The sequence below is a fragment of the Papio anubis genome, chromosome 11, assembly GCF_008728515.1.
Source record: "Papio anubis isolate 15944 chromosome 11, Panubis1.0, whole genome shotgun sequence".
In the NCBI taxonomy this organism is placed as follows: domain Eukaryota; kingdom Metazoa; phylum Chordata; class Mammalia; order Primates; family Cercopithecidae; genus Papio; species Papio anubis.
In genome coordinates, this window is record NC_044986.1 from 55857331 (window position 1) to 55880956 (window position 23626).

Sequence of the window (23626 nt, forward strand, 5' to 3'; positions counted from 1 at the left end):
GTGGCTCCCTTCAGAGGAGGCAATCTATCCCCATAAGAGCTGACAGCATTCTCGGCAGTTGGGGCAAGGACTCTGTCATTCCTGAAGGGGGCCTGGAGGGGAACTGGCAGCACATCACAATGACCACTGACTGGAGTATTTTTCCAGTTTCTTTATGCATGTATAAGCAAAACCAAGCAAATATTCTCAATGTCTTTTTCATAAAAAAGTAGTATATTATACATTACATTCCCCACCTTCCTTTGTCCAGTTAACATCCTGAGAGATTTTTCCCTATCAATACATAGACAGCATCGTTAGTCATTTTTATAAGTACATAGGATGTACTTATACCATATGGCTGTATGCTTGCTTATTTATTTACTTATTCAATAGCAAAAACACTTGCATGGTTCAAAATGAAAAAAAGACAAAAGATGAACAGTCCCCTATCTACCTATTTCCCACCTAAGCCTTATCTCCTCCACAGGTAACCAGTGCATCTTGTTTCTTGTATATCCTTCTAAGGTTTCTTTATGCATACACTGGCAAACTCAAATATAGATTTCCTCTATTTTTTACACAAAAAAGAGCATATTATATACATTGGTATGTGTTCTCTTTCACTTGACAAATATCTTGAAGATCTTCCACATCAATGCATACTGACCTTCTTTATTCATTTCTTACTTCTGTACTATAATCCAGCATGGAACTTTATCTTAAGTTTGTTTGACCAGTCCCTATGGCTTCAATGAAAAACAATGTGCAGTGAAAAACCTTACATATTCATATACCTTTTTGCTTATATGCATCTCTGTTGGATAAAATCCAAAAGAGGAATTGCTGAGTCAAAGGGAATATACATTTATAATTGTAATTTCAGAAAGTATTGAAAAAGGCTGAGGTGGGAGGATCATTGAGGCCAGATACTACCAAATTAAGTTCAAGAGCATTGAACTAATTCATATTGTCTCCAGGATTTTGAATGTGTTGTGAAACTTTTGGATTTTTGCAAATTTCTTGGTTTTAAAATAGCATTTCAACATAGTTTCAACTTGCCTTTCTTCTTTTTTTTGTTTTTTTTGAAACGGAGTCTCGGTCTGTCACCCAGGCTGGAGTGCAGTGGAGTGATCTCAGCTCACTCAACTTGCATTTCTTATAGTATAAATGTGGTGTATCATTTTGGAGATGAAAAGTCAGCTGAAATTCCTAATTCTTAGGTGTATTTGGATATTCTATTCTGTTCCATTGGTCTGTGTATTCATACATCATTACCACATTTGTTTAATCACAGAATCTTTTTTATAAAAGTAATTATACCATATGTTACTCTCTAATGGGGCTTTTTCTGTCTTTATAATTACACTCCTTTTGCAATATTTTGTAGCTATTCACGTTTTCTATTCTATATGAACTTCAGAATCAGCCCGTCTGGTTCAAAAAGAAATCAGATGATACTTTCATTAGGACTGAGTTAAATGTAAAAATTGATATAAGAAGAGTTGACCTTTTACGATGTCAACTCATTCTAAGAACATAATATGTTTTGCATTGTTCAAGTCTCCATCTATGTTCTTAGTGTTCCTCAATAGTTCATTGTAGTGTATTTTTATAGATTTTATCCTTGCTGCTAATATTGTAATTGGGGTCATTTCTTTTGTCTTCTGTTTGTATGTTTAAAAGCTATTGATGTCTGTATGTTAATTTTACACCCCACTTCCTTACAAAATTACCCTGTTTGTGGTGGGTTTTCAGATGATTTTCTGAATATACAATACACAATGCAATACAGTCATATAGTCACCTACAGTTACAATTTTTATCTCCTTATATGTCTTAAATTTTTATACTTCACATTTCCTTCTTTTTTTTTTTTTTTTTTCAGACGGAGTTTTGCTCTTGTTGCCCAGGCTGGAGTGCAATGGCACGATCTCGGCTCAATGCAACCTCCACCTCCTAGGTTAAAGCAATTCTCCTGCCTCGGCCTCCTGAATAGCTGGGATTACAGGCACCCACCACCATGCCCAGCTAATTTTTTGTATTTTTAGTAGAGATGGGGTTTCACCATGTTGGCCAGGCTGGTCTTGAACCCCTGACCTCAGGTGATCCATCTGCCTCAGCATCCCAAAGTGCTGGGATTACAGGCGTGAGCCACCGTGCCTGGTTCCTAATTTCTTTCTTTTGTCTTTGCATTGAACAGTACATACAGAATAATATCAATTTACAAAAGTATACATTTTTTTCTAATTCCTAACTTTAGTGGGAATGCCCTCAAATACCATGATGTTGTCTCTGGTGCTTAGTTGGATTTCTTTTATAAAGTTAAGAAAGTAATTTGCATTTTTATATTTTTGAGTGTTATTATAAGTAATCGTTATTATATTTTATCAAATGTGTTTCCAGTGTATAGGAAGATAGTCATACAATTTTCCCTTTATAACTTTTAATATGGTAAACTATATGTTTTCTACTACTGAAGCATCCATGAATTATTGGATTAAATTTCCCTGGTTCATGCATTATTTTGACTATGTTAGTCTATTTTGGGAGAGGGATTTTTTAATTCATAGGCAAAATTGGTCTATTTTTGTTTTTGATTTCTACTAGTGTTGGTACCCAAATGGTGTTTACTTTATTTAAAAATTTGGGCTGGGCACAGTGGCTCATGCCTGTAATCCCAGAACTTCGGGAGGTCAAGGCAGGCAGATGGCTTAAGGACAGGAGTTTGAGACCAGCCTGGGCAACACAGTGAAACCCTATCTCTACCAAAAAAATACAAAAATTAGCCTGGCGTGGTGGTGCAGCTGTAGTCTCAGCTGCTCAAAAGGCTGAGGTGGGAGGATGGCTTGAGTCCAGGAGTTTGAGGTTACAGTGAGCAGTAATTGCACCACTGCACTCCAGCCTGGGGGACACAGTGAGACCCTGTCTCAACAACAACAACAACAAAAGGCAAGAAAAGAAAAGAAAAAATTTTCTTCTTTTTCTAAACAGCTTACATGGCAATGGATTTGGAGATCCAAGGCCTAACCTTCAAGTCCCCAGCAGGGCCTCCCACTTAACCTGCACCTTCCATGTCTCTTCACTATGCCAGGTTTACAGTCAGGTGCAACAGAGTCTTTGCCCACAGATTCTGCCAAACCATGCACTTGGCTGTGGTTTCAACAGATAATGTCTGAAGACAGTAGGAATATCAAGTATCCATTCACACGCAGCCTAATTAGATGACAAGGCATTTGGCTACCTTTAGAGAGTCATAGCTATACCCATCATTTGCCTGGGCTTCTGTGGATTTATTTCTTCACTTTGATTTCAGAGCAATGCGCAGAACTCATGTCACCATGTGCCATAAGCCTTTATACAAATTAACTTTCAACATTTAATAACCAAAACCAGAAAGATGTTACAAGTAGTGAACAAAACTGTAGGTATAAAATCCAGACACTCAAACCACATGATTGTGTTAACAGAATTATCCAAACTTCCAAATCAGAAACTTTTGTAGTAATCAAATATGTTCCTCCATTGGACATTTACTCTCTCCGTAAACTCTCTTACCTACTCTATTGTAAAACTAAACAATGCAATTCTGGTCTTTCTAATGACAATTTAGTACTTTACAATTTCTGTTCAGAATCCTCTTTAAAGGAAATATTGTCTGAACTCCTCAAACTAGATAGGATATGATAGAAATAGCCAAACACCTGAAGAGACTAAGAGGTTGTGTGAAGACAAATGCATATGAGATTGTCCTTCATTCAAATGCTCCAATCACAGCACTTCAGGAAAAGTACACATTTACAGAGACAAAGCACCACAATCATGAATAAAGCCAGTATTCCTGAGAGGTTGTGGGTAATGGGGGAGGATGAAGAGAATTATCTCCCTTACCAGTTTTCAAACCTAAGTAGACAAAAATGCCTTTCTACACCACATACCTCTGCCCTACCTTGCATTGCCATGCCTTGCCTTCAGTGACATTTCAGGATGTAGGACAAGAGCCAAAGAAATTCTCACAGTAAATATTTAAGAGAGCAAACCTTGGAAATACAAAGTTCCCATGCACATCAACTCTGACTAGAAAGGCAAGTTTTTATAGCGATGACTAACAGCTTCTGATCTGTCATCATCTCAGAGTTTAAGATACATGTAGTCTCAATAGAACACAGTGAAAACTACCATTTAGTGATTTCCTGTATTCTGTCACTCTAGCACCCTCCTCCCATGGCTTCCTCTATTCCCTAGGTGCCTCTCACCAGCTGTTTTTCTGATATTCTGTACTGGGTAAGGTGATTTTATAAATAGGCTAGTCTTCATTTCTCCTTTTTGGTAATGGTGCTCAACTTCCTTTTTGAGGATATAGATCTGCCCTACAGCTAGAGGGCTTGTGGGACTGTTAATTAAGTTTCCTCGACCTTGAGCAATAAAGGGCAGATAACCCAAGAGAAGCCAGTAGGCTTTCAGGACTCTGAATCTTGATTGAAATGCCTGAATCTTGAGTGAAATGCTATAAGGAAAGGAAAGGAAAATCTGCAGAGATTACGGATCCCCATGAAAGTGCACTGAAGAGACCTCTGTCAGTTCTACTACCTTGACCTCCCAGAGATTCCAAAGCCTGGTTTCTCCAGCCTTCCACGTTTGTGAGCTAACCCAGTAAATTATTTTGTTAAGTTATTGATACTCATTTCTTTACTTGCACAATATATTTACTTGGATAAATATAATGCAGTAATTTCAAGTTGATTATTTTAACCCTCTATACCCCATTTGGTCCCATTTGGGACAAAGGTAAAGCTGAGGAATATTGTTGATGACCATAGAATATAAGAAATACAGATGTGCCGTATCTGTTTTTAAGAAAATTTCTTCCTATTATCGTCCCTTCTTCATATTTTATGATCTAATATGATAAATTCCCTTATCTGGCATTCTTTTTAATAAAAATTCCAAATTAACTAAAATTTCCACTAAGCCTATTTATCCTAATGTTTACAGAAATGCAGCAAGATAAAAGTGGTCTTAAAAATTAGCTGGGTGTGGTAGCATGCACCTGTGGTCCCAGCTACTTGAGAGGCTGAGGCAAGAAGATAGCTTGAGCCGAGGAGGTCAAGGCTGCAGTGAGCCATGATCATGCCACTGTTCTCCACCCTGGGCAACAGATCAAGATGCTGTCTCAAAAAGAAAAAAAAAAGAAGAAGAAGACAGTGGTCTTTATTCAAAATGTTCTTGATCATTTACATTTACTATATTGCACTAGTTACTAAGGGAGACCAGACATAGAAGGTGTGGTCCCTGACCTCAGAAGCTCTTTTAACTCACTTAGGAAGGTAAGATATGTGTACATGGGAAAGTGTCTCTATGTGGGAAGGTATGTGCACAAGAGAGTACGTACACGACTGGGTGCCAAACAAGTGGATGGATATTAAATGTTTAGGAGTCAAAGGAAATGAAAGCACTCAAAGTGGGAGCAGGAGTAGAAGGGCCTCATAAAGTAGGTTAGTTCTAAAGAACAATGAAGAGATTCATATAAGGGCAGCCAAGGCAAGAGGAACAACATGAACATACATGTGTAATCAGGATAGGCCTGATAGGTTTGGTGGAGTTGTAGAGGGCAGTTCTTACAGGGCTCACATAGCAAAACAAGATTAGAAAAATGATACTTTCCATGTAAATTCAAGAAGAATGAGTTTCAAGAAGTCTGTGTTTATAACCCCAAGAAATAATTGTTTCTACATATTGTAGAATAAATCATTTATATTATCTAAGTGGTGGAATATTTTTTCAAAAAAAAAAAGGCCAGGTGGGGTGGCTCACGCCTGTAATCTCAGCACTCTGGGAGGCCGAAGTGGGTGGATCACCTGAGGTCAGAAGTTCAAGACCAGCCTGGCCAACATGGCAAAACCCCATCTCTACTAAAAAATACAAAAGTTATCTGGGCAAGGTGGCACGCGCCTGTATTCCTAACTACTCGGGAGGCTGAGGCTGGAGAATCACTTGAACCTAGGAGGCAGAGCTTGCAGTGAGCCGAGATCACGCTATTGCACTCCAGCCTAGGTGACAGAGCAAGGCTCCATCTCTAAATAAATAGGTAAACAAATAAATAAAACAAGATCTGTAAGTATCAGAAGGCACTATGTTATTTAGACTTACGATCCATGCATATATTCAACGTTTTAGAGTCTTATTCATACAACTGTATGAAAATGTGCTTCTAGGAAATACAGATATTGTACTATATTCTAGTAAACTCTTTGAGAATTTGGAATCTCCTTTAACCAGAGTGTTAGCAAACCAGGACTCTGAGTGACCAGACACCTTATAAAACTCAAAATTAGAAACCATTTTGAGAGATCATTTGAAGAACACTAATTTAGGGGCAGTTTTGTTATACTACAGGGTTTAAAGAAGTATCACAGATTTAATTTGAACTTGAACTTGTAAGCATCTTTCTTAACTTTAACTTAAAAATTAAATACAGTACATGTATTTTGAACCTCTCTTGGAGGAGACAGAAGAGCATGAAATAATATTAACCATTAAGAAGATATCACTATTCAACAAAATTAGATTATCATTAGCATAAAGGATAGTGTATCTCCTAAAGCCAGAACCTGTTTTGTTAAAGGGGAAAGGAGAGTTGGCAAGTTCTAATCACTTCCTTCAGGAAACGAAAAAGACTATTGATGAAAGACTACATTTCATTCACAATAAAGCTTTAAGTTTCAATGCCTTCGATTGTGTTTAGTTCTGCTCAAATAATGCCAATCCTTTGTTTCTTCAACTCTTTACATTGGCTGAAAATTTCTGCTCTGGATATAGGCTGTCAGAACTGCAGGTGTGACATTTAAGAACACTGAATATTTCTATCTCTGAAATGTATACATATGCACTATACTAATTTTTGCCAAATACAAAGTGATTTACAAGTATTTAATCTTATTTTCAGTTGACAGTTTCCTGTTGCCTTTGCTCCCTTCCCCAAAATAATCATTCCCTAATAACCCCCATTTGAGCATTGTCTATAAATACCTCCTTAAAGATTCATAGATAGACTTTTCACTTGAAATATAAAAGGAGTTCAACAGTAGCACATTTTTATTTGAATCTCAATCACTACCAGATTGTCTGGTGCTGAAGCACTTTATTTTAAGAGCCTAGAATCCTGTGACTTTATCTTGGGAAAAAATGGTTGATTCCAGGTTGATTTTGCCTTGATCTAGTCATCTGTGAGGTGAGTCAAAAGTCTAAATCATGCTGGGTTCCATGACCTTCCTACAGTTACATTTATGACACTTTAAGGCTATAAACCACGGGTGAGGAGGTGGACTGAAACCCTCATACACTGCTGGTGCAGATGAAAAGGCTGAAGCCACTTTGGAAAAAAGTTTCAAGGGTAGAAATGGGGAATGACTTAAAGGGTGCAGGGCTTCTTTGTAGGATGATGAAAACATTTTAAAATTAGATTGTGGTGCAGGTAGCACAACTCTATGAACATCCTAAAAATCACTGAGCTGCACACATGAAATGGATCAATTTTATCATGTATGAGTTATACCTCAATAAGGCTGTTAAAATGAAACACTTCAAAAGCTACTGAAAATTATATTTTAGCTCTGACTCCAATGTAGGTAACAAGTTTTATAAACTAAAGAGCAAACCTGTTCAGCCAGAAGCAGTTGTAATACTGATGTCACTCTTCCCCTCAATGACTTTTGTCCCTCCAAACATATATCATTTATCCTATACCACCTCAGTTTGGGTGAAGGAATCCTGGGAATTGAGAAATAATTAACCAATACCAAAAAACAAACAAACAAAAAATGTAGGTAAACAAGTCATTCTTTGGGTGTTTTAATGAAATGTAAGTAAAAATGTAGATTTTTGGGGGGAATTCTAAAACAATAGGTAAACAAATATATTTAATACAAACTGAAGCTCATAACTCAAATACAAATTAATTACATTTCATTTCATGAGAGGCATAACACAAGTAATCATTTCTCTAGTTCTTGAATCCGCCTTCTCCCTACCACATCTATTATTCGACTTCTACTTTTGCTTTCCCATTTTTTTTAAACAATTTCATTTTATACTGTTCAAGGGGTAAAAAGTGCATCTGCAGTCATCAGCTGCAACAGTGTCAACACACTTATAATTGATTTTTATAACCATTTTTAAGTAGCATAGAACTTTAAAATAAGTCTCCTCTGGGTCAAAGACCTAAACTGTCAGGTAAAACTACTCTCTTTGTTGATTTATATATTAGCAAATGTCATCACGTTAACACTAACGTAAGTCCTTGAAAAGTTATAGTCACCAGTGACTTAATTTTGGCACTTTCCAATGACATTTCAAAATGTCAGTGTATCATTTCTCTTCTAAGGTCAAATAAATATAGTTATATATCAACATCGGTTTTTAAGGAAAAGAAAAAGAATCCACCCTGTTGTGCTTCTAAAGTATTAAAACTCTTTGTAAAATCATATTGAGTCATCTTCATTCTGTGTGTGTGTGTGTGTGTGTGTGTGTATATATATATATGTATATATATATATATACACACACACACAATTCTATAAGCATTTTCTACAGTTTGAAATAGCTATTCCAGGGGGTGAACTCCAAATGATATATATACATATTTTTTTTTTTGTTTTTGAGATGGAGTCTTGCTCTGTCATCCAGGCTGGAGTGCGGTGGCGTGATCTCGGCTCACTGCAAGCTCCGTGTCCCAGGTTCACTCCATTCTCCGGCCTCAGCCTCCTGAGTAGCTGGGACTACAGGCACCCATGACCACGACTGGCTAATTTTTTTTGGTATTTTTAGTAGAGACAGGGTTTCTCCATGTTAGCTAGGATGGTCTCAATCTCCTGACCTCGTGATCCGCCTGCCTCGGCCTCCCAAAGTGTTGGGATCAAAGGCATGAGCCACTGTTCCCGGCCTTCAAATAATAATTTTAGTACAACTGCAAATCCAGTGGTGGTGGCCTTGATCAGATTGTCTCAGAAGTCAAGATGGGATTAAGCTACTTTCATGTTTCTGACTACTAGCATACTAAATATTGAAAGAAAACATAAAAGAGGATATGAAAACCAAGGTTTTGGTTAAATATCTACATCTTAAAAATTAATGCTATTAGCCAAACAGTGATGAACATATATAGAAAATAGTCTACATACTAAGATAGACTATAGATAAAATACATTAAATATACTAAATATTCAGCCAGGTGCAATGGCTCATGCCTGTAATTCCAGCACTTTGGCAGGACAAGGTGGGCGGATTATTTGAGGCCAGGAGTTTAAGACCAGCCTGGCCAGCATGGTGAAACCCCGTCTCTACTAAAAACACAAAAATTAGCCAGCTCTGTTGGCAGGTGCCTATAATCTCAGCTACTTGGGAGACTGCGACAGGAGAACCGCTTAAACCCAGGAAGTGGAGGTTGCAATGAGCTGAGATGGTGCCACTGCACTCCAACCTGGGTCACAGAGCGAGACTCCATCTATACAATGGACTATTATTCAGCAATAAAAAGGGATGAAATACTTACACATGCAACAACATGTATAACCTTAAAAACCTTAAGCTAAGTGAGAAAACGTAATTCAAAGAGACCACATATTGTATGACTCCACCTATGTGAAATGTCCAGAATGGGCACATGTGTAGAGACAGAAAGCAGATTAGTGGCTGCCTAGGGCTGGGAGGTTTTGGGGTGGGGAGAAATAGGGAGTGACTGCTAATGCATATGAGGTTTCTTTCAGGGGTGATGATAATGCTCTAAAATTGATTGTAGTGATGGTTGTACTACTCTAAATATACTAAAGCCATCAAGGGAGCTATACACTTTAAATAAGTGAATTATATGTAATTTATAATTTAATAAATCCAAAAAAATTAATGTAAACCCGACCATGTGAATTTGTCAAAACTCATCATACTGTATGTTTATAATTGTTGAATTTTACTGGATGTAAGTTTTTTTTTTTTTTTTTTTTGAGACGGAGTCTCGCTCTGTCGCCCAGGCTGGAGTGCAGCGGCCAGATCTCCGCTCACTGCAAGCTCCGCCTCCCGGGTTCGCGCAATTCTCCTGCCTCAGCCTCCCAAGCAGCTGGGACTACAGGCGCCCGCCACCTCGCCCGGCTTATTTTTTTGTATTTTTAGTAGAGACGGGGTTTCACCGTGTTAGCCAGGATGGTCTCGATCTCCTGACCTCGTGATCCACCCGTCTCGGCCTCCCAAAGTGCTGGGATTACAGGCTTGAGCCACCGCGCCCGGCCTGGATGTAAGTTATAACACGATAAATCTTGTTGGGAACAGACCCCCTAAAATCTGGCCATAAACTGGCCCCAAAACTGGCCATAAACAAAATCTCTGCAGTACTGTGACATGTTCATGATGGCCATAAAGCCCATGCTGGAAGGTTGTGGGTTTACGGGAATGAGGGCAAGGAACACCTGGCCCACCCAGAGCGGAAAACCGCTTAAAGGCGTTCTTAAACCACAAACAATAGCATAAGCGGTCTGTGCCTTAAGGACATGCTCCTGCTGCAGATAACTAGCCCATCCCCTAGTTTCCCATAAGGGATACTTTTAGTTAACCTAAAGTCTAAAGAAACTATGCTAATGACTGGCTTACTGTTAATAAACATGTGGGTAAATCTCTGTTCAGGGCTGTCAGCTCTGAAGGCTGTGAGATCCTTGATTTCCCACTTCACACCTCTATATTTCTGTGTGTGTGTCTTTAATTCCTCTAGTGCTGCTGGGTTAGGGTCTCCCCAACCAAGCTGGTCTTGGCAACTTACTTTTTAAAAGATGAATGCTATAAACACACAGTTACAATGACCAAATATATGCCCTGACTTAGAGATAAAATTAACAACAACTGCATGAGACTTTTCATAAATATGAGCCTACATACAGGGTCAATGGTCCTCCTCCCCACCCACATCCACTCTCCCCACCTATACCTACACCCAAATTTTTAACCTAGTAACAGGTTTGTGTGAGGGAAACAAAATCAGGAAATTAGGTGTTGCTTACTTCATTGGTATTATAGCTCCTCAAACAAAGGAGCAACAGAGCAAAGCTTCTCCTCAGGTGCAGGAATGCCTAAATATCACGAAAGAGGAATCTGAACAACGAGAATAAAACATAAATTCAGGGTTTCTGAGGTCAACATCAGTGACCTTGGGCTGCTTTAGGTACACATGGAGGAAGGAGAAAACAGAAAACTATTTTAAGCAAGTTAAAAATTTTTTCAATTACTTCCTAGCTTTCCTTTATTCTTCTTAGTCTTACCATCAAAATGGGGTAGATAGGAAGAAGGCACATTTTTCTAGTATCTGGTTCCAGAACGATAGGAACTGAGTAATGGTTAAGATCAGACGCTTTTTAAATCAAGTTTGTATCTGAGTTCTGGTCCAGTCTGTGCTACTTAGCATGGGATTTTAAGCCAATTGCTTGTTGGCTTTGAGCCTGTTTTCTCATTTGTAAAATAGGATAAGAGTGGTTTGCAAATTCAAAGCTCACTGCTAGTCATGTAGTAAAAAAAAAAAAAAAAAAAAAAAAAAAGCTTAATAAATATGAGCTCTTACTTTCACAACCTTAGGATTTTTTTCTGGTATTGAAGAATCTGGAACTTAAGGGATTTCTGGTAATTTCATAGCCATTGTGTAAGGAGTAGTTACTGGTTACTCCAGAATTCTAGAACAACAACCGGTTACTGGATCGTTTAGAAACATAGGGCTTTTAAAACTTTTAAATCTTTAGTTATTTCTTAATACTTAGAACACTTAAACAAAACTTTATAAAGCAAAAGAGCAGAATAATTAGATTCTTTCAGGAGAATACGACTTTTTTTTCCTAAGCACACTGGACCATAGAGGAAGACCAAAGGAATGCACAGTTGCCTGCTCCTTGACTTGCTGCATTTGATGCTGAACCCACTGGTGGTGGCAATGCTATTAACCCCACACTTCGATGTGGCAAATCCCCAGAATCTGTTGGCTGGTCTCTGGCTAGAGAATGAGCACAGTTTCACCCTTGTGGCTCCAGAAAGGGCAAGAACACACCACTGCCAGCCAGAAGAGAGAAAAGTCTTCTTCCATCTCTTTCCCATTGTCCCAAATAGCCAAGCACAGGTTCAACCACCCAAAATGCCGCCCTTCTGCTGTGCAGTAGCCAAGGAAAAGACCCGGGAGGAGCAGCTCCAAGAATCTCTGGGCAGTCAATGCCCAGATACTTGCCCCAATTCTTTGTGTCCAAGCCACACTCAGCTGACAAAAGTCAACACTTTGTCTCTTTTTCTTTTTTTTTGAGACAGTTTCACTCTTGTCACCCAGGCTGGAGTGCAATGGCGCAATCTTGGCTCCCTGCAACCTCCACCTCCCAGGTTCAAGCGATTCTCCTGTCTCAGCCTCTCAAGTAGCTGGGATTACAGGCATCTGCCGAAATGCCTGGCTAATTTTATTTTTTTTTTTTTTGTATTTTTAGTAGAGAAGGGGTTTCACCATGTTGGCCAGGCTTGTCTCGAACCCCTGACCTCAGTTCATCCACCTGCCTTAGCCTCCCAAAGTGCTGGGATTACAACACTTTGTCTCTTAAGCACTTGCACAGTTGAGTTTATCTTGGCATTTTTCACAACCCAGTGTTCTGCTCTTTCCCCAGTTCTACTTTTTCCACAGTCCCCAACAGAACAGGCATGGGGCTGGCAGGAAAACCCCTGAGAAGATTCTAACAAAGATAATGGTGTGAATGACGATAATTATAAGGCTGTCAGGATAATGACTGTCACCTATTAATTTGCTCAAATTAACAAAACAACCTCTCAGTGTGGGAAAGGTAGCACAAGAGAGGCTGTGATCATTTGGTAAAGGTATTATGTGGTTCACAAGAATGGCTGGTTGAATTTCCACTTCTCTGTGTTTTCAATAACTACAGTCTCATACAAGTACACACACAGATACTTACATCTATGAGTACATGAGAACATCTATTCTAGAAAATTTCACATAAGGAATAAGCACACTGGCTGGTGTCCTGGATAACCTGAGTGTACATCACAGCTCTGGTACCAGCCAAGAGTGTGACCTTCAGCAAGTTACTTAAATAGCTCTGTGCCTCTTTTTCTTCATCTGAAAAGTGAGGGGAATGGCAGTATTTACCTCATCAGATTGTGGTAATAATTATATGAGTTAATTTCTGTAAAGCATTTAGCCCAGTGCCTGGCACATAGTAATCTGAATATAAAGTATCACTGTTTTTTTTTTTAATCCCTTTAAATATAATTGGTAGTCACAAAAAGTTATTTTTTATCCTCCTATAGCTCCCCCCAAAATCTTTAAGGCACTTTCCCTATAAAGACCTCTGGCCAGAACATCCTCGACTCTCCTCCTTCCCTGCCACAATAGCACATCTTCTGTTAGATACTTGGTTCCAGGTTTTCATTATTTCAGATTCAACTGCACTTAAAACACACATACACACACATACTAGTATCACATCTCTCTCCTCACCCAAAAATAACAATATGATATGGAAATGGCATTTTTAACATCTCGTAGAATAATTTCCTGATGGAAAGAAAAGTCAGCAAATAGGAAGAAGGAAGTCTTAGTGAGGAAAGACCAGAATGACAATCATAGGCTGCTTTTAGATCACTGAAAAGTTCCCAGGTCACTGACAGCCAAAAAAAGACAAAATCAAGAGGCACTGAAGTCCAAACAAGGTTTGCTTTTGTTTCCTGTCTTTCCTTCCCTTTCTTCCTTCCATCCCTCTTTCCTTCTTTCCTTTTCTCCTCAAATCAGGAAACCATATAGCTGGTTAGCACCCCCTTTCCAGATGTTGCAGCACAGTTATTAGGGTACCTGTTGGTAGAATGAAAGCTGACAAATGGCTTTTTCTCTTAAGCACTGCACAATCAAGTTCATCTTTGCATTCTTCATACCCCAGTTTGCTGCTCTTTCCCCAGTTCAGAGACCCCTTCCTTATCCCAAAGACTCCTAGGATCTCCCTTTCAAAATCAGTTTTCAAAAAAAGGTGGGTAATTCAATGTGCAGCAAAAAGCAAATGAAGAACCCCATTTTAAGTTTGTATTTCACATGAGCACGTTTCTAGCATCCATCCAAGCACATGCTAAAACCTACAGGGGATTTCAAGCCTGGCTATGAAGCACAGGCAAGGAGTTTGGCATAAAGTATCTATTTAGTAAGTATTAGATCTTGTTACTGTAGTTGCATCTTTCAAAGGTTTTCTTAGAAAAACAGGAAAGGGTACTCTTCCTACCTCTGCTTCCTCACCTTCTCATCATTCCTCTACTCAGAGATTTCTGGCTTCTGATGCATTCAAACAAGAAAAAGTATTTTCACTATGGCATTTCCTGCCTCCTCACTGTTCGTCAGCACAGCCTCCTCATTCTGGACACTGTTTACTTCTCTGTTTTTACGAACCACTGCCCCCTTGCTTTCGTGAGCCCACTCCCACAAGACTCTCCCAGGCTCTCTCAAAGGCCACCAACTGATCACAGATACTCAAGCAAGAAGTCTGAAGTCTCCATCCGCAGCCCTGACCTCTCTTCAGAACTCTAGATCCACATTTCTAACCAATTTTTCACCATTTTCCATGTCAATATCTCAACTGGATGTGCCCAGGCCCCTCAAACTCAATTCTTAATTTCTCCTCCTGAATTTTATCTGGAAAACTGTCATGACCATAACTCCATTTGCCCAAGCACAGAGCCTGACTTCATTGCATTCCAGCTCTTCCTTGAATCCCAGCCCCTCGTCTCCAGCATACCAGGGTCCCCCAAAGAGTTCTGCAATCAGACTCTTCCTCTCCATCTTTTCTGCGAATGCCTAGACCATCACAACTGCCTACAGATGGATCTCTCAGCTTACACTATCTCCCTGCTGCAGGGCATCTGCCGAGCTGCTGCCAGATGGATCTTCCTAAACCACGGCTCTCTGGTCATCTCAATTCTGCTTCCAAGTTTTCAAATTCTTCCATGGTTCCTTATCACCCACAATTTACCCATTAGCAGAGCACAAGTTATTTCATTAATTACAAAAGGACACTAAGAAATCAATGACAATCATTCTTGCCCTCATGACGCTTACAGTCGTCCATCACTAAAACTATAATGTTATTCAAAAATTATAAACAAAAATGAAAACATTGATTTTATAAAACCATGTTTTCTCCATATGACATCAGATATCCAGATCTTTAAATAAGTAGCCAGTTACCTGATTCTTTCTTCTAAAAGTCTACTGTAACGCTAGGATATCCCACAAATCTGTGTCCCCCAACCCACAGCTCATGACTCAGCATTTTAGCATGCTCCCTCCCTTGTCCAAGCTTTGACTCTTCAGTTCCTGTTAGAGGCAGCTGGAATGCCTTTCTCCAATTTATACTCTTCCTTCAAGACTGAGCCCAAATGTTTCTCTCATATTGATGCCATCCATGAAACTCTACATCAGTCATTCCTCCTCCAAGGTCTCACACCAATTTAAGCATCCCTGCTACAACATTTATTATAATACATTGTTATTTGTTAAAGGACTAGCCCACAAGTCTATCCCGTATGCCTAGCACTAAGAATTATGATTGGCACATAGGGAAAGCTCAACAAATCTGTATGAAATGAATGAATGAATTCATTGAAAGCCTACTTACCTAAATCTCCTATATATTCAAATGACTAATCAAATATCTTTCATTCAACGAAATGAATTGAGTGCATTTAGAAGGCATTGTGGGGTAAAGGAGATGTGGCCCCTTCCTCTCCAGAGCTTAGAGTCTGTTTCCACCACTGAATCTGAAAAGCTAGCTGAATATATGAGTAAAAAACTTAAAATCCAAATCTTTTACCAATATAACATCAGATGACAGGGCTGAAATGATCAAATAATTACCTGATTCTTTCCGATTCAGTTTTAAACGTTAAACATTCAGTGACGGTTAACATACTCTCTGATGTGGAAGGGTGGGGTTGACTTATTATTGGGACAAGGGCAAATCATGGCTCAGAACTGTCATTCAGAGCCTCTTGTTTGTCCTCTGTAGTCAGCTCAGTCACAGTAAGGTATGTGGTTTCTCTGAACACGTCATTCTTGTTTTATGTACTCAGATGTTTCCTTCTCATTGTCAACATCTGCTCTGAACTTTAAGTTAAAGTCAGGTCCACTTGTTTGTAGAATAGCTCATTGACCTAAAGCAAATAACACATCCCAGCCAGTCAAATCCAAGCAACCCAGCCTTAAAAACACACTTGTATTAAAGAATTTCACTGCAAATCCATTCATTATGTTTACCTTTTTATTTTTTGGATCCATATAAATAGCTTTTTTAAAAAATCTAAATTGCCATATCAACTTCTAAAAGTCAAACCACTTAATTGATTCATCTAGCTGAAATTCAAGAACATCCCCAGATAGCTCTGTTAAGGAAGAGGGACAAAATATATGGTGAAATATTGCCAAGTTAAAGACAATGAAGATTTCTTTATCTGAACACCATAAGCCAAGCATATAAATATACCTCATCCAAGTGGAAACCAAAATTGATTCTTTCACATTGAGATGGAAAGACAGAACAGGAAGTAAAATATTTAGAGGAGTTCTGAATCTTGGAATTAAATCACACTAATTGTTCCTGAAAGGGACAATAAATACAGGTAATTAACTTCTGGAGCCTCTGATTTTTTGAGACAGGTCCTTGCTGTGTTGCCCAGGCTGGGGGTACAGTGGTGCAATCACAGCTCATCACTGCAGCCTTGACCTTCCAAGCTCAAATGATCCTGTTACCTCAGCTTCCGAAATAGCTAGGTCTACAGGCAGGTGCCACTACAACCAGCTAATTTTTTATTTTTTGTAGAGACGAAGTCTTACTGTGATACCCAAGCTGGTCTCGAACTCCTGGGCTGAAGCAATTCTCCTACCATGGCCTCCCGTGGTAGGAAGCCTCTGAATTTTATCAATAGTGCTGCTATGAAAAAAGAATATATTTTAACCTTCAAGGCCTTGTAGATTTTCCAAAGTCTAGCATTTGCCAAAGAGCTCCTCTAAAGCTGTCATAATTTGGATACTGGGAGTACTACCATCTGTTTTAGCAAAAGGGGAAGAAATAGGTTATATAGGATCACCCAAGTCTGAAGCCAGAAGGAATTTTGGAAACTTTGACACCACTCAGGCCAAATCTGATCTCTTAATGTGTTTTGTTTGGCAGACGCAACATTTTTGGTTTTGTTTTTTTAGCAAATTTGAATGAATTGCTGATTTTGTTTTTATTTTTATTTTTTTGAGACGGAGTCTTGGTCTGTCACCCAGGCTGGAGTGCAGTGGCGCGATCTCGGCTCACTGCAAGTTCTGCCCGCCGGGTTCATGTCATTCTGCCTCAGCCTCCCGAGTAGCTGGGACTACAGGTGCCTGCCACCATGCCTGGCTAATTCTTTTTGTATTTTTTTTAGTAGAGACAGGGTTTTGTCCTGTTAGCCAGGATGGTCTCGATCTCCCGACCTCGTGATCTGCCCGCCTCTGCCTCCCAAAGTGCTGGGATTACAGGCGTCAGCCACCGTGCCCGGCCAAATTGCTGATGTTTTAACACTAGAAGATTTCACATAAAAATCTGAATTTCAGGATTCTCTCAAAACATTGAAAGGTCTGGTAACACTGGGCCCTCATTCTTACATAACGATTAACTGGAACTGAGTAAGTCTGGCTCTCATTGGATGAGGCATTTTCTCTCCAGGTCCTTCCACTCCCTAAAATCTCCCTGACCACAGGACTAAGGTTGCCTTGCATTTAGCTTCACCTATGCTATCCCCCACACCTTCACACACCTACTACCCAACCACTGCCCCCAGTCCTCTTTGCTCATTTATGATGCCTGTCTCATTTGGGTAAACCTTGTGAAGATTGTGATTGACACCGCTAATCTTATTCAATCCCTTAATCCACCCATGAGGAAACTGAAGTTGAGAGACGCCATGCTGAAGGAGAGAACACTTTCAGGATCCTTTACTCACCAATCCAGTGAAGAGTCATCTATTTCTAAGTCCTACTCTCAAACTCAAAAGTGAAAATAGCAGGATCTGTAAACCACTCAGAGTCTGAGAAAAGATGGAAAGGTCTAAATATTTAACAAAGTAAATACAAAAATAGAGATGTAACAGAGTTAAATTTAGGCAGAGCAAGGGCCAGACACTGAGATCCATTGGTATCATCATCTCCCTGTGTCCCACACTGTTACCAGGGTCACTGGACTGCCAGGTTCTCATTTCAGCTTCTCTCTACTCCACACAACCCTCTCCTGCAGAGCCTGGACTGAAAGTAGTGTTCTGGTGAGGAAATCTATGATAATAACAACACTGATGTGTTCTTTCAGTTAGCAAACGTTTTGCACAATTTATACATGATCATGTGATGTTTGATCTGTTGTCTAAATACATACTTTAGTATGTCATGTACAAAGTGGTATGTTTACTGTATTACCTTCATAATAAAAAAAATCAAGACACACAGAAAAATATATGGGATGCTGAAATGCAAAAAGATCTGGTGATTTGGGGAGTTTATTGGGAATCGTGAGAATATTGGTAATCAACATTCTTCCAGAGAATCTGGAAGGCCTGGTCTTCACATTTAGTGCTATCACTTTTGCTAACATTTTTTTTCATCCCACATCCTGTCTCTTCTCAGAGTTTAAGAGTTTCTTTTGGGTGGGTCATAAAAGTACAAGATCCAATGAGTAGTTTAAAGGTATATTAAAACATTAAAATATGTCCCGTCACTGAACGTGTAAGGTAAAATTAATCTGAATGATGAAAATGGTGATGCAAAGAGAAAAACAGAGAAACAGTTCTGCTGCAGGAATCAGGCACAGTTTCTAACTAATATTAATAATAATTATCATACACTACGCCCCTGTTACATGTTAGTACAATAGTTCAAAGGACAGGCTCTGGGGGTAGACTCCTTGGTCCATTTACTTAGCTGTGTGACCTTGTAAAAATTCTCAGTCTAAGATCAAAATAACGCCTCCCTAGATAACATAAGGCTATGTGGCTCCCTTGGCATAACATGTTTAATAAACATTAATTATTATTATTATTAATGATTGCAAGAGAGAATAGAAAATGACTATACTCTGCCTATTGCCCCAGGAAAGTAGACGTGTTTTCCAATCCAAAGAGTTTTAATCAAGCTAAGAGCTATTCATATCATTGGAATGCAGGTTTGGGGGTAAATCACTGTTGGATTTAGATAAAGCATTGAAGGATATTAGGAACACATTATTCTTTTATTGATTGAAAGTAACTGATAGGAAGTAAATATTGAGATTTTAATCAACTACTTATTTGAGAAGGAAACTCATAAAACTGAAATTAAAAGCAAAAAGTACAGTTAAGGATGTTGACACTGCTTGTGTAAATATACCAATAATGTTCAATCACATTTTAATTTCTTAGCATGCCATGCCATAGTCTCTATGATCTAGCCCCATCCCACCTCCCAGCCTTATCCGTCTTAAATTCCAGGCTTCAGCTACTCCAAACTGCTTTGCTTCCTGTAAACACACTAGACTTCCTTATCTCTGTGCTATTCTCTTGTTCCAGCAGGCCTCTTTTCCATCAAGGAAATCCTCTTCCTTCTTCAAGTCCCAGCTAAATTGCTACACCCACCCCACAACTTTTCTTCATACTTAGCCTTGAATGAACCTCTCCTTTTCTTTGTCATTCAGTAGCACACTATTGATGTTGCTACCCTATGACTCCATTTGTACTATCTTGTAATACAGATATTTGTAAGTCTATTTTTCTCACTAAACATTTGGAGGCAGGGACCATGTGTTCTTTCTTTTTTTGAACTTGCTTTTTTGTTATAGTTCAATGTCATCATCCATAAGGGTTACTTTGGTGTCTGCCAAGAACCTCCCAAAGAAAAGGCTAAGTAGCTCAAAATATATACATTTTTGCAATCATTAATTAAAGTCGAAGTCATTAAGTGATACTATCTTGGAAAGCCATGATGGAAAACAACATGGTGGTTCCTCAGAAAAATTAAAAATAGAATTACCATATGATCCAGCAATCTCACTATATACCCAAAGGAAAGGAAAGCATTATATTGAAGAGACAGCTGCATTTCCATGTTTCTTGCAGCATCATTCACCATAGCCAAGATATAGAATCAACCTAAATGTCTATGAGTGGATGAATGGATAAAGAAATGTGATACACACACACCCAATAGGAGACTAACTCAGATTTGAAAAAGAAGGAAATCAGTCAGGTGCGGTGGCTCATGTCTGTAATCTCAGCACTTTGGGAGGCCAAGGCAGGTGGATCACCTGAGGTCAGGAGTTCGAGACCAGCCTGGCCAACGTGGTGAAACCCCATCTCTACTAAAAAAATTAGCCAGGCATGGTGGCACGCACCTGTAATGCCAGCTACTCGGGAAGCTGAGGTGGGAGAACTGCTTGAACCTGGGAGGCAGAGGTTGCAGTAAGCCAAGATTGCACCACTGCACTCCAGCCTGGGTGACAAGAGCAAAACTCTGTCTCAAAAAACAGAGTGAAACTCCATCTCAAAAAAAAAGAAAAAAAAAAAGAAGGAAATTGGCCGGGCACGGTGGCTCATGCCTGTAATCCAGCTTGGGAAGCATGGCGAAACCCCAGCTCTACAAAAAACACAGAAATTAGCTGGGTGTGGTGCCACACGCTTTTAGTCCCGGCTACTCTGGAGGCTGAGGTGAGAGGATCACCTGAGCCTGGTGAAGTCAAGGGTGCAGTGAGAAGAAAGAGACAGAGAGAGAGAGAAGAAACAGAAGAAAAGAGGGCAGGGGAGGGCAGGGGAGGGCAGGGCAGGGCAGAGCTGGGCAGGGCAGGGGAGGGGAGGGGAGGGGAGGGGAGGGGAGGGAGACTTGAATCTAAAATGGTTGAACTCAGAGAAGAGAGTAGAACCCTGGTTACCAGTAGCTAGGGTTGGGGTGAAGAGATGTTTGTCAAAGGATACAAAATTTCAGTTAGGTAGGAGCAATAAGCTCAAGAGATCTATTGTGCAACATAGTGACTATAGTTAATAACAATGTATTGTATTTTCAAAATTGTTAAGATGGTAGACTGAAAGTGTTCTCACCACACCAAAAAAAAAAAAAAAAAAAAAAGATAAAAATGTGAGGTAATACATAGGTTAATTATGTTGGTTGGGCCATTCTACAATGTATTACTATTTCAAAACATCGTGTTGTGTGCATCATATATACCATTTTTATTACCTAATTAATTAATTAGGGGTTTGAAAGATTGGGGCATGGAAGTAAAACTTGGAAATGTGACCACCCTGTGTAGTTGTCATCCTCTAGCTTGAGTTGCAAGGCCAGATCCACCCCAGAGCACCATGTGTCCTGATAAAGATTCAGACACCAACCAATTCACACCACCTTTTCAGACTCAAAGTCAGAAGCCGGAAAAGATTTCCTAATGTCTTGATCTACCTCCCCATATCTTTGGTTCCTCCCGATGCTCATCCTATGGATATGAAGGATACTTGTTATTCCACTCGCCTACACACAAAATGGAAGAAACCAATAGGGATGTTATTAGGGGATCGGTGGTGCTGAAAGTCTGAGTTGCTGCAAAATTGCAGGTTAAGCTATTTTATTATCTAATTCCTACTTCCGAGGACTTTTTTTGAGGTGGTGGGGAGCGGGACTGGTTTCTGGCAATGATTTGGGTATTAACCATGTTTTCTGCATTTACATATTTATTATTAATTATTGCAACAGATAATAGAAAATGGCTTTACTCTGCATTTGGTCCAGGAAAGTGGAAGTGTTTTCCTATTAGAAGTTTTAAAAGACGCTATAATCATGCAACAAATAATCACCAATAATCATCCTTTCTCTTCGGAATCTTCTCTAGCTTCCTCAGCCCTCTGACTAAACCTGCCTGAAGAATTTCTCAAAGCTGAAGCCAACTCAAATACAAGAAACTGTTAAGGCATAACAATTTACAAAATTTGGTGGAACAACGGAAAATTCTACTCTGGGTGCAGGGAATGGGAGAATCCACCTTCAATATGAACTATTATTCAGTTAATTCAAGATTTTTTTAAAAAAACACATCAAAACTGTAGGCTAGAAAATTGATCAAAAATATTATATCGAATAACTTACTATATAAGTAATATATTTAGTGTAAATCCTGACTAAACTTCCGGACTAATTTGTGTTGGATAGACTAGGCACCCCCAAAACAAGGTAAAGCATTGATTTGCTTTGGATGGCCAAGTTTGTTCGTGGTTATCAGCTCTCTGGAAAGCCTCTGGGCGCTGCTGAAGCTACAGCAGGTTACCTCGGGCGAACCAAAGATGGGGCATTAAGCACCAAGTCCTCCCAAGTTCTGGCTGAGCAGCCAGGTGGCCAAGGTGCCGGTGCCTCCTGCGGCGGTGGCAAAGGCTGGGCTCCCGCGCTTGCCCAAGGCTGACGGGTGGTGCTGAACCTGGCGCCAGCGTGCAGAATCCGCCGGCCCTGCGCGCTGCGCTCCACGTAGGTCAGGAGTACCCCCGGCTCCCCAGTCCCAACCCTCCGGGGGCACCTGCTTGCTTGCGCTCCCATCCAAGGCAATTGGAGGCCTTTAGGTCCTCTGGGAAATGGAGGCCCACCTGCATCACATGCACCTCTCCCTGCCCTTCCACCAGCAACCCTAGAAGCTCTCTCAGGAGTCCAGGGGCAGCTCTCTGGGGGGCCAACGTACCAGCCCCAGGACCACCCTTCCTCTCTTTCTACTCCGTGCAAAATGCCGCCTTCAGATTCCCGGGAAAACTTGCCCACTTTGTAGAAGCACCCCATCAAAAAGTGGAGAAGCGAGGGGCGGGCGCACCGTGGACACTCGAAGCCCCGGCATACACCCCAGACAAAAGCCACGTTCCATGCTGCTCCACCGCTCCCTCCTACTGCTCGGAGTCGGAGTGACTTCTTGTCTCTAGGACACAGGGCTTGCTGCCCTCCCTTGGAATCCTCCCCACAAGCTCCAGCCCTTTACCTGAGTCCCGGCCTCTGCGGGGCCTCCGGTACTCAGCACCCGGCGCAATGCCCCGGGCGGCCGGGCTGGTGGTGTGGTGGGGGCCGCGGCCGCCGCTCTCCCGTGCAGCTCCCGGCCCGCCGGGCGGCTATTTATCCGGGCCAGCTGCGGCCCCGGCCCGTGCCGGAGTATTAGGCAATCGGTCCCGCTACGCGCGGCCCCAGCAGCCGCCGCCCTCTGCCCCCAAAGACCCGCAGCGGCGGCGGCCACATGGAGCTGGGGAGCCGGCCCCCTTTTCTGGGCTCCACCTTCTCTTTCTCCTCCTCCTCCCCGGGGTTTTCCCTGTTGTCTTTTTCTCCCTTGTCTGTCTTTGCGGGGCACCCCGGCCAGTTTGAACCGGTTGTGACTGCGCGGGTGGTTGGGGGAAGGAGGAGGCGGCGGCGGAGGAGATGGAGGCGGAAAAGCGGGCGGTAGGGGCGCTGCGCCTGCTCCCGCTGCTCCCGGCCCGACCAGGAGTAGGGAGGGCACTGCCCGAGCCGCGGCCCCGGCCCTACCAGGCCTGGAGCCACTAAGGCCACGAGAGAGGTGGGCACCGTCGGCCAGGCGCCCTCTCGGTGCGCACACAC

At 40.8% G+C, this 23626-nt stretch overlaps 1 protein-coding gene across 1 annotated transcript in view; it reads right to left on the minus strand.

Moving 5' to 3' along the window:
* The window catches only part of SLC16A9 (solute carrier family 16 member 9), a 58219-nt gene extending 35097 nt beyond the window's left edge, over positions 1-23122 (minus strand). Inside the window, exon 1 of the mRNA XM_017963062.3 lies at positions 23022-23122. The gene's annotated coding sequence lies outside the window, so the exon portion shown is untranslated. The remainder of the gene's footprint in view (positions 1-23021) is intronic.
* Between the last annotated feature and the right edge of the window lie 504 nt (positions 23123-23626).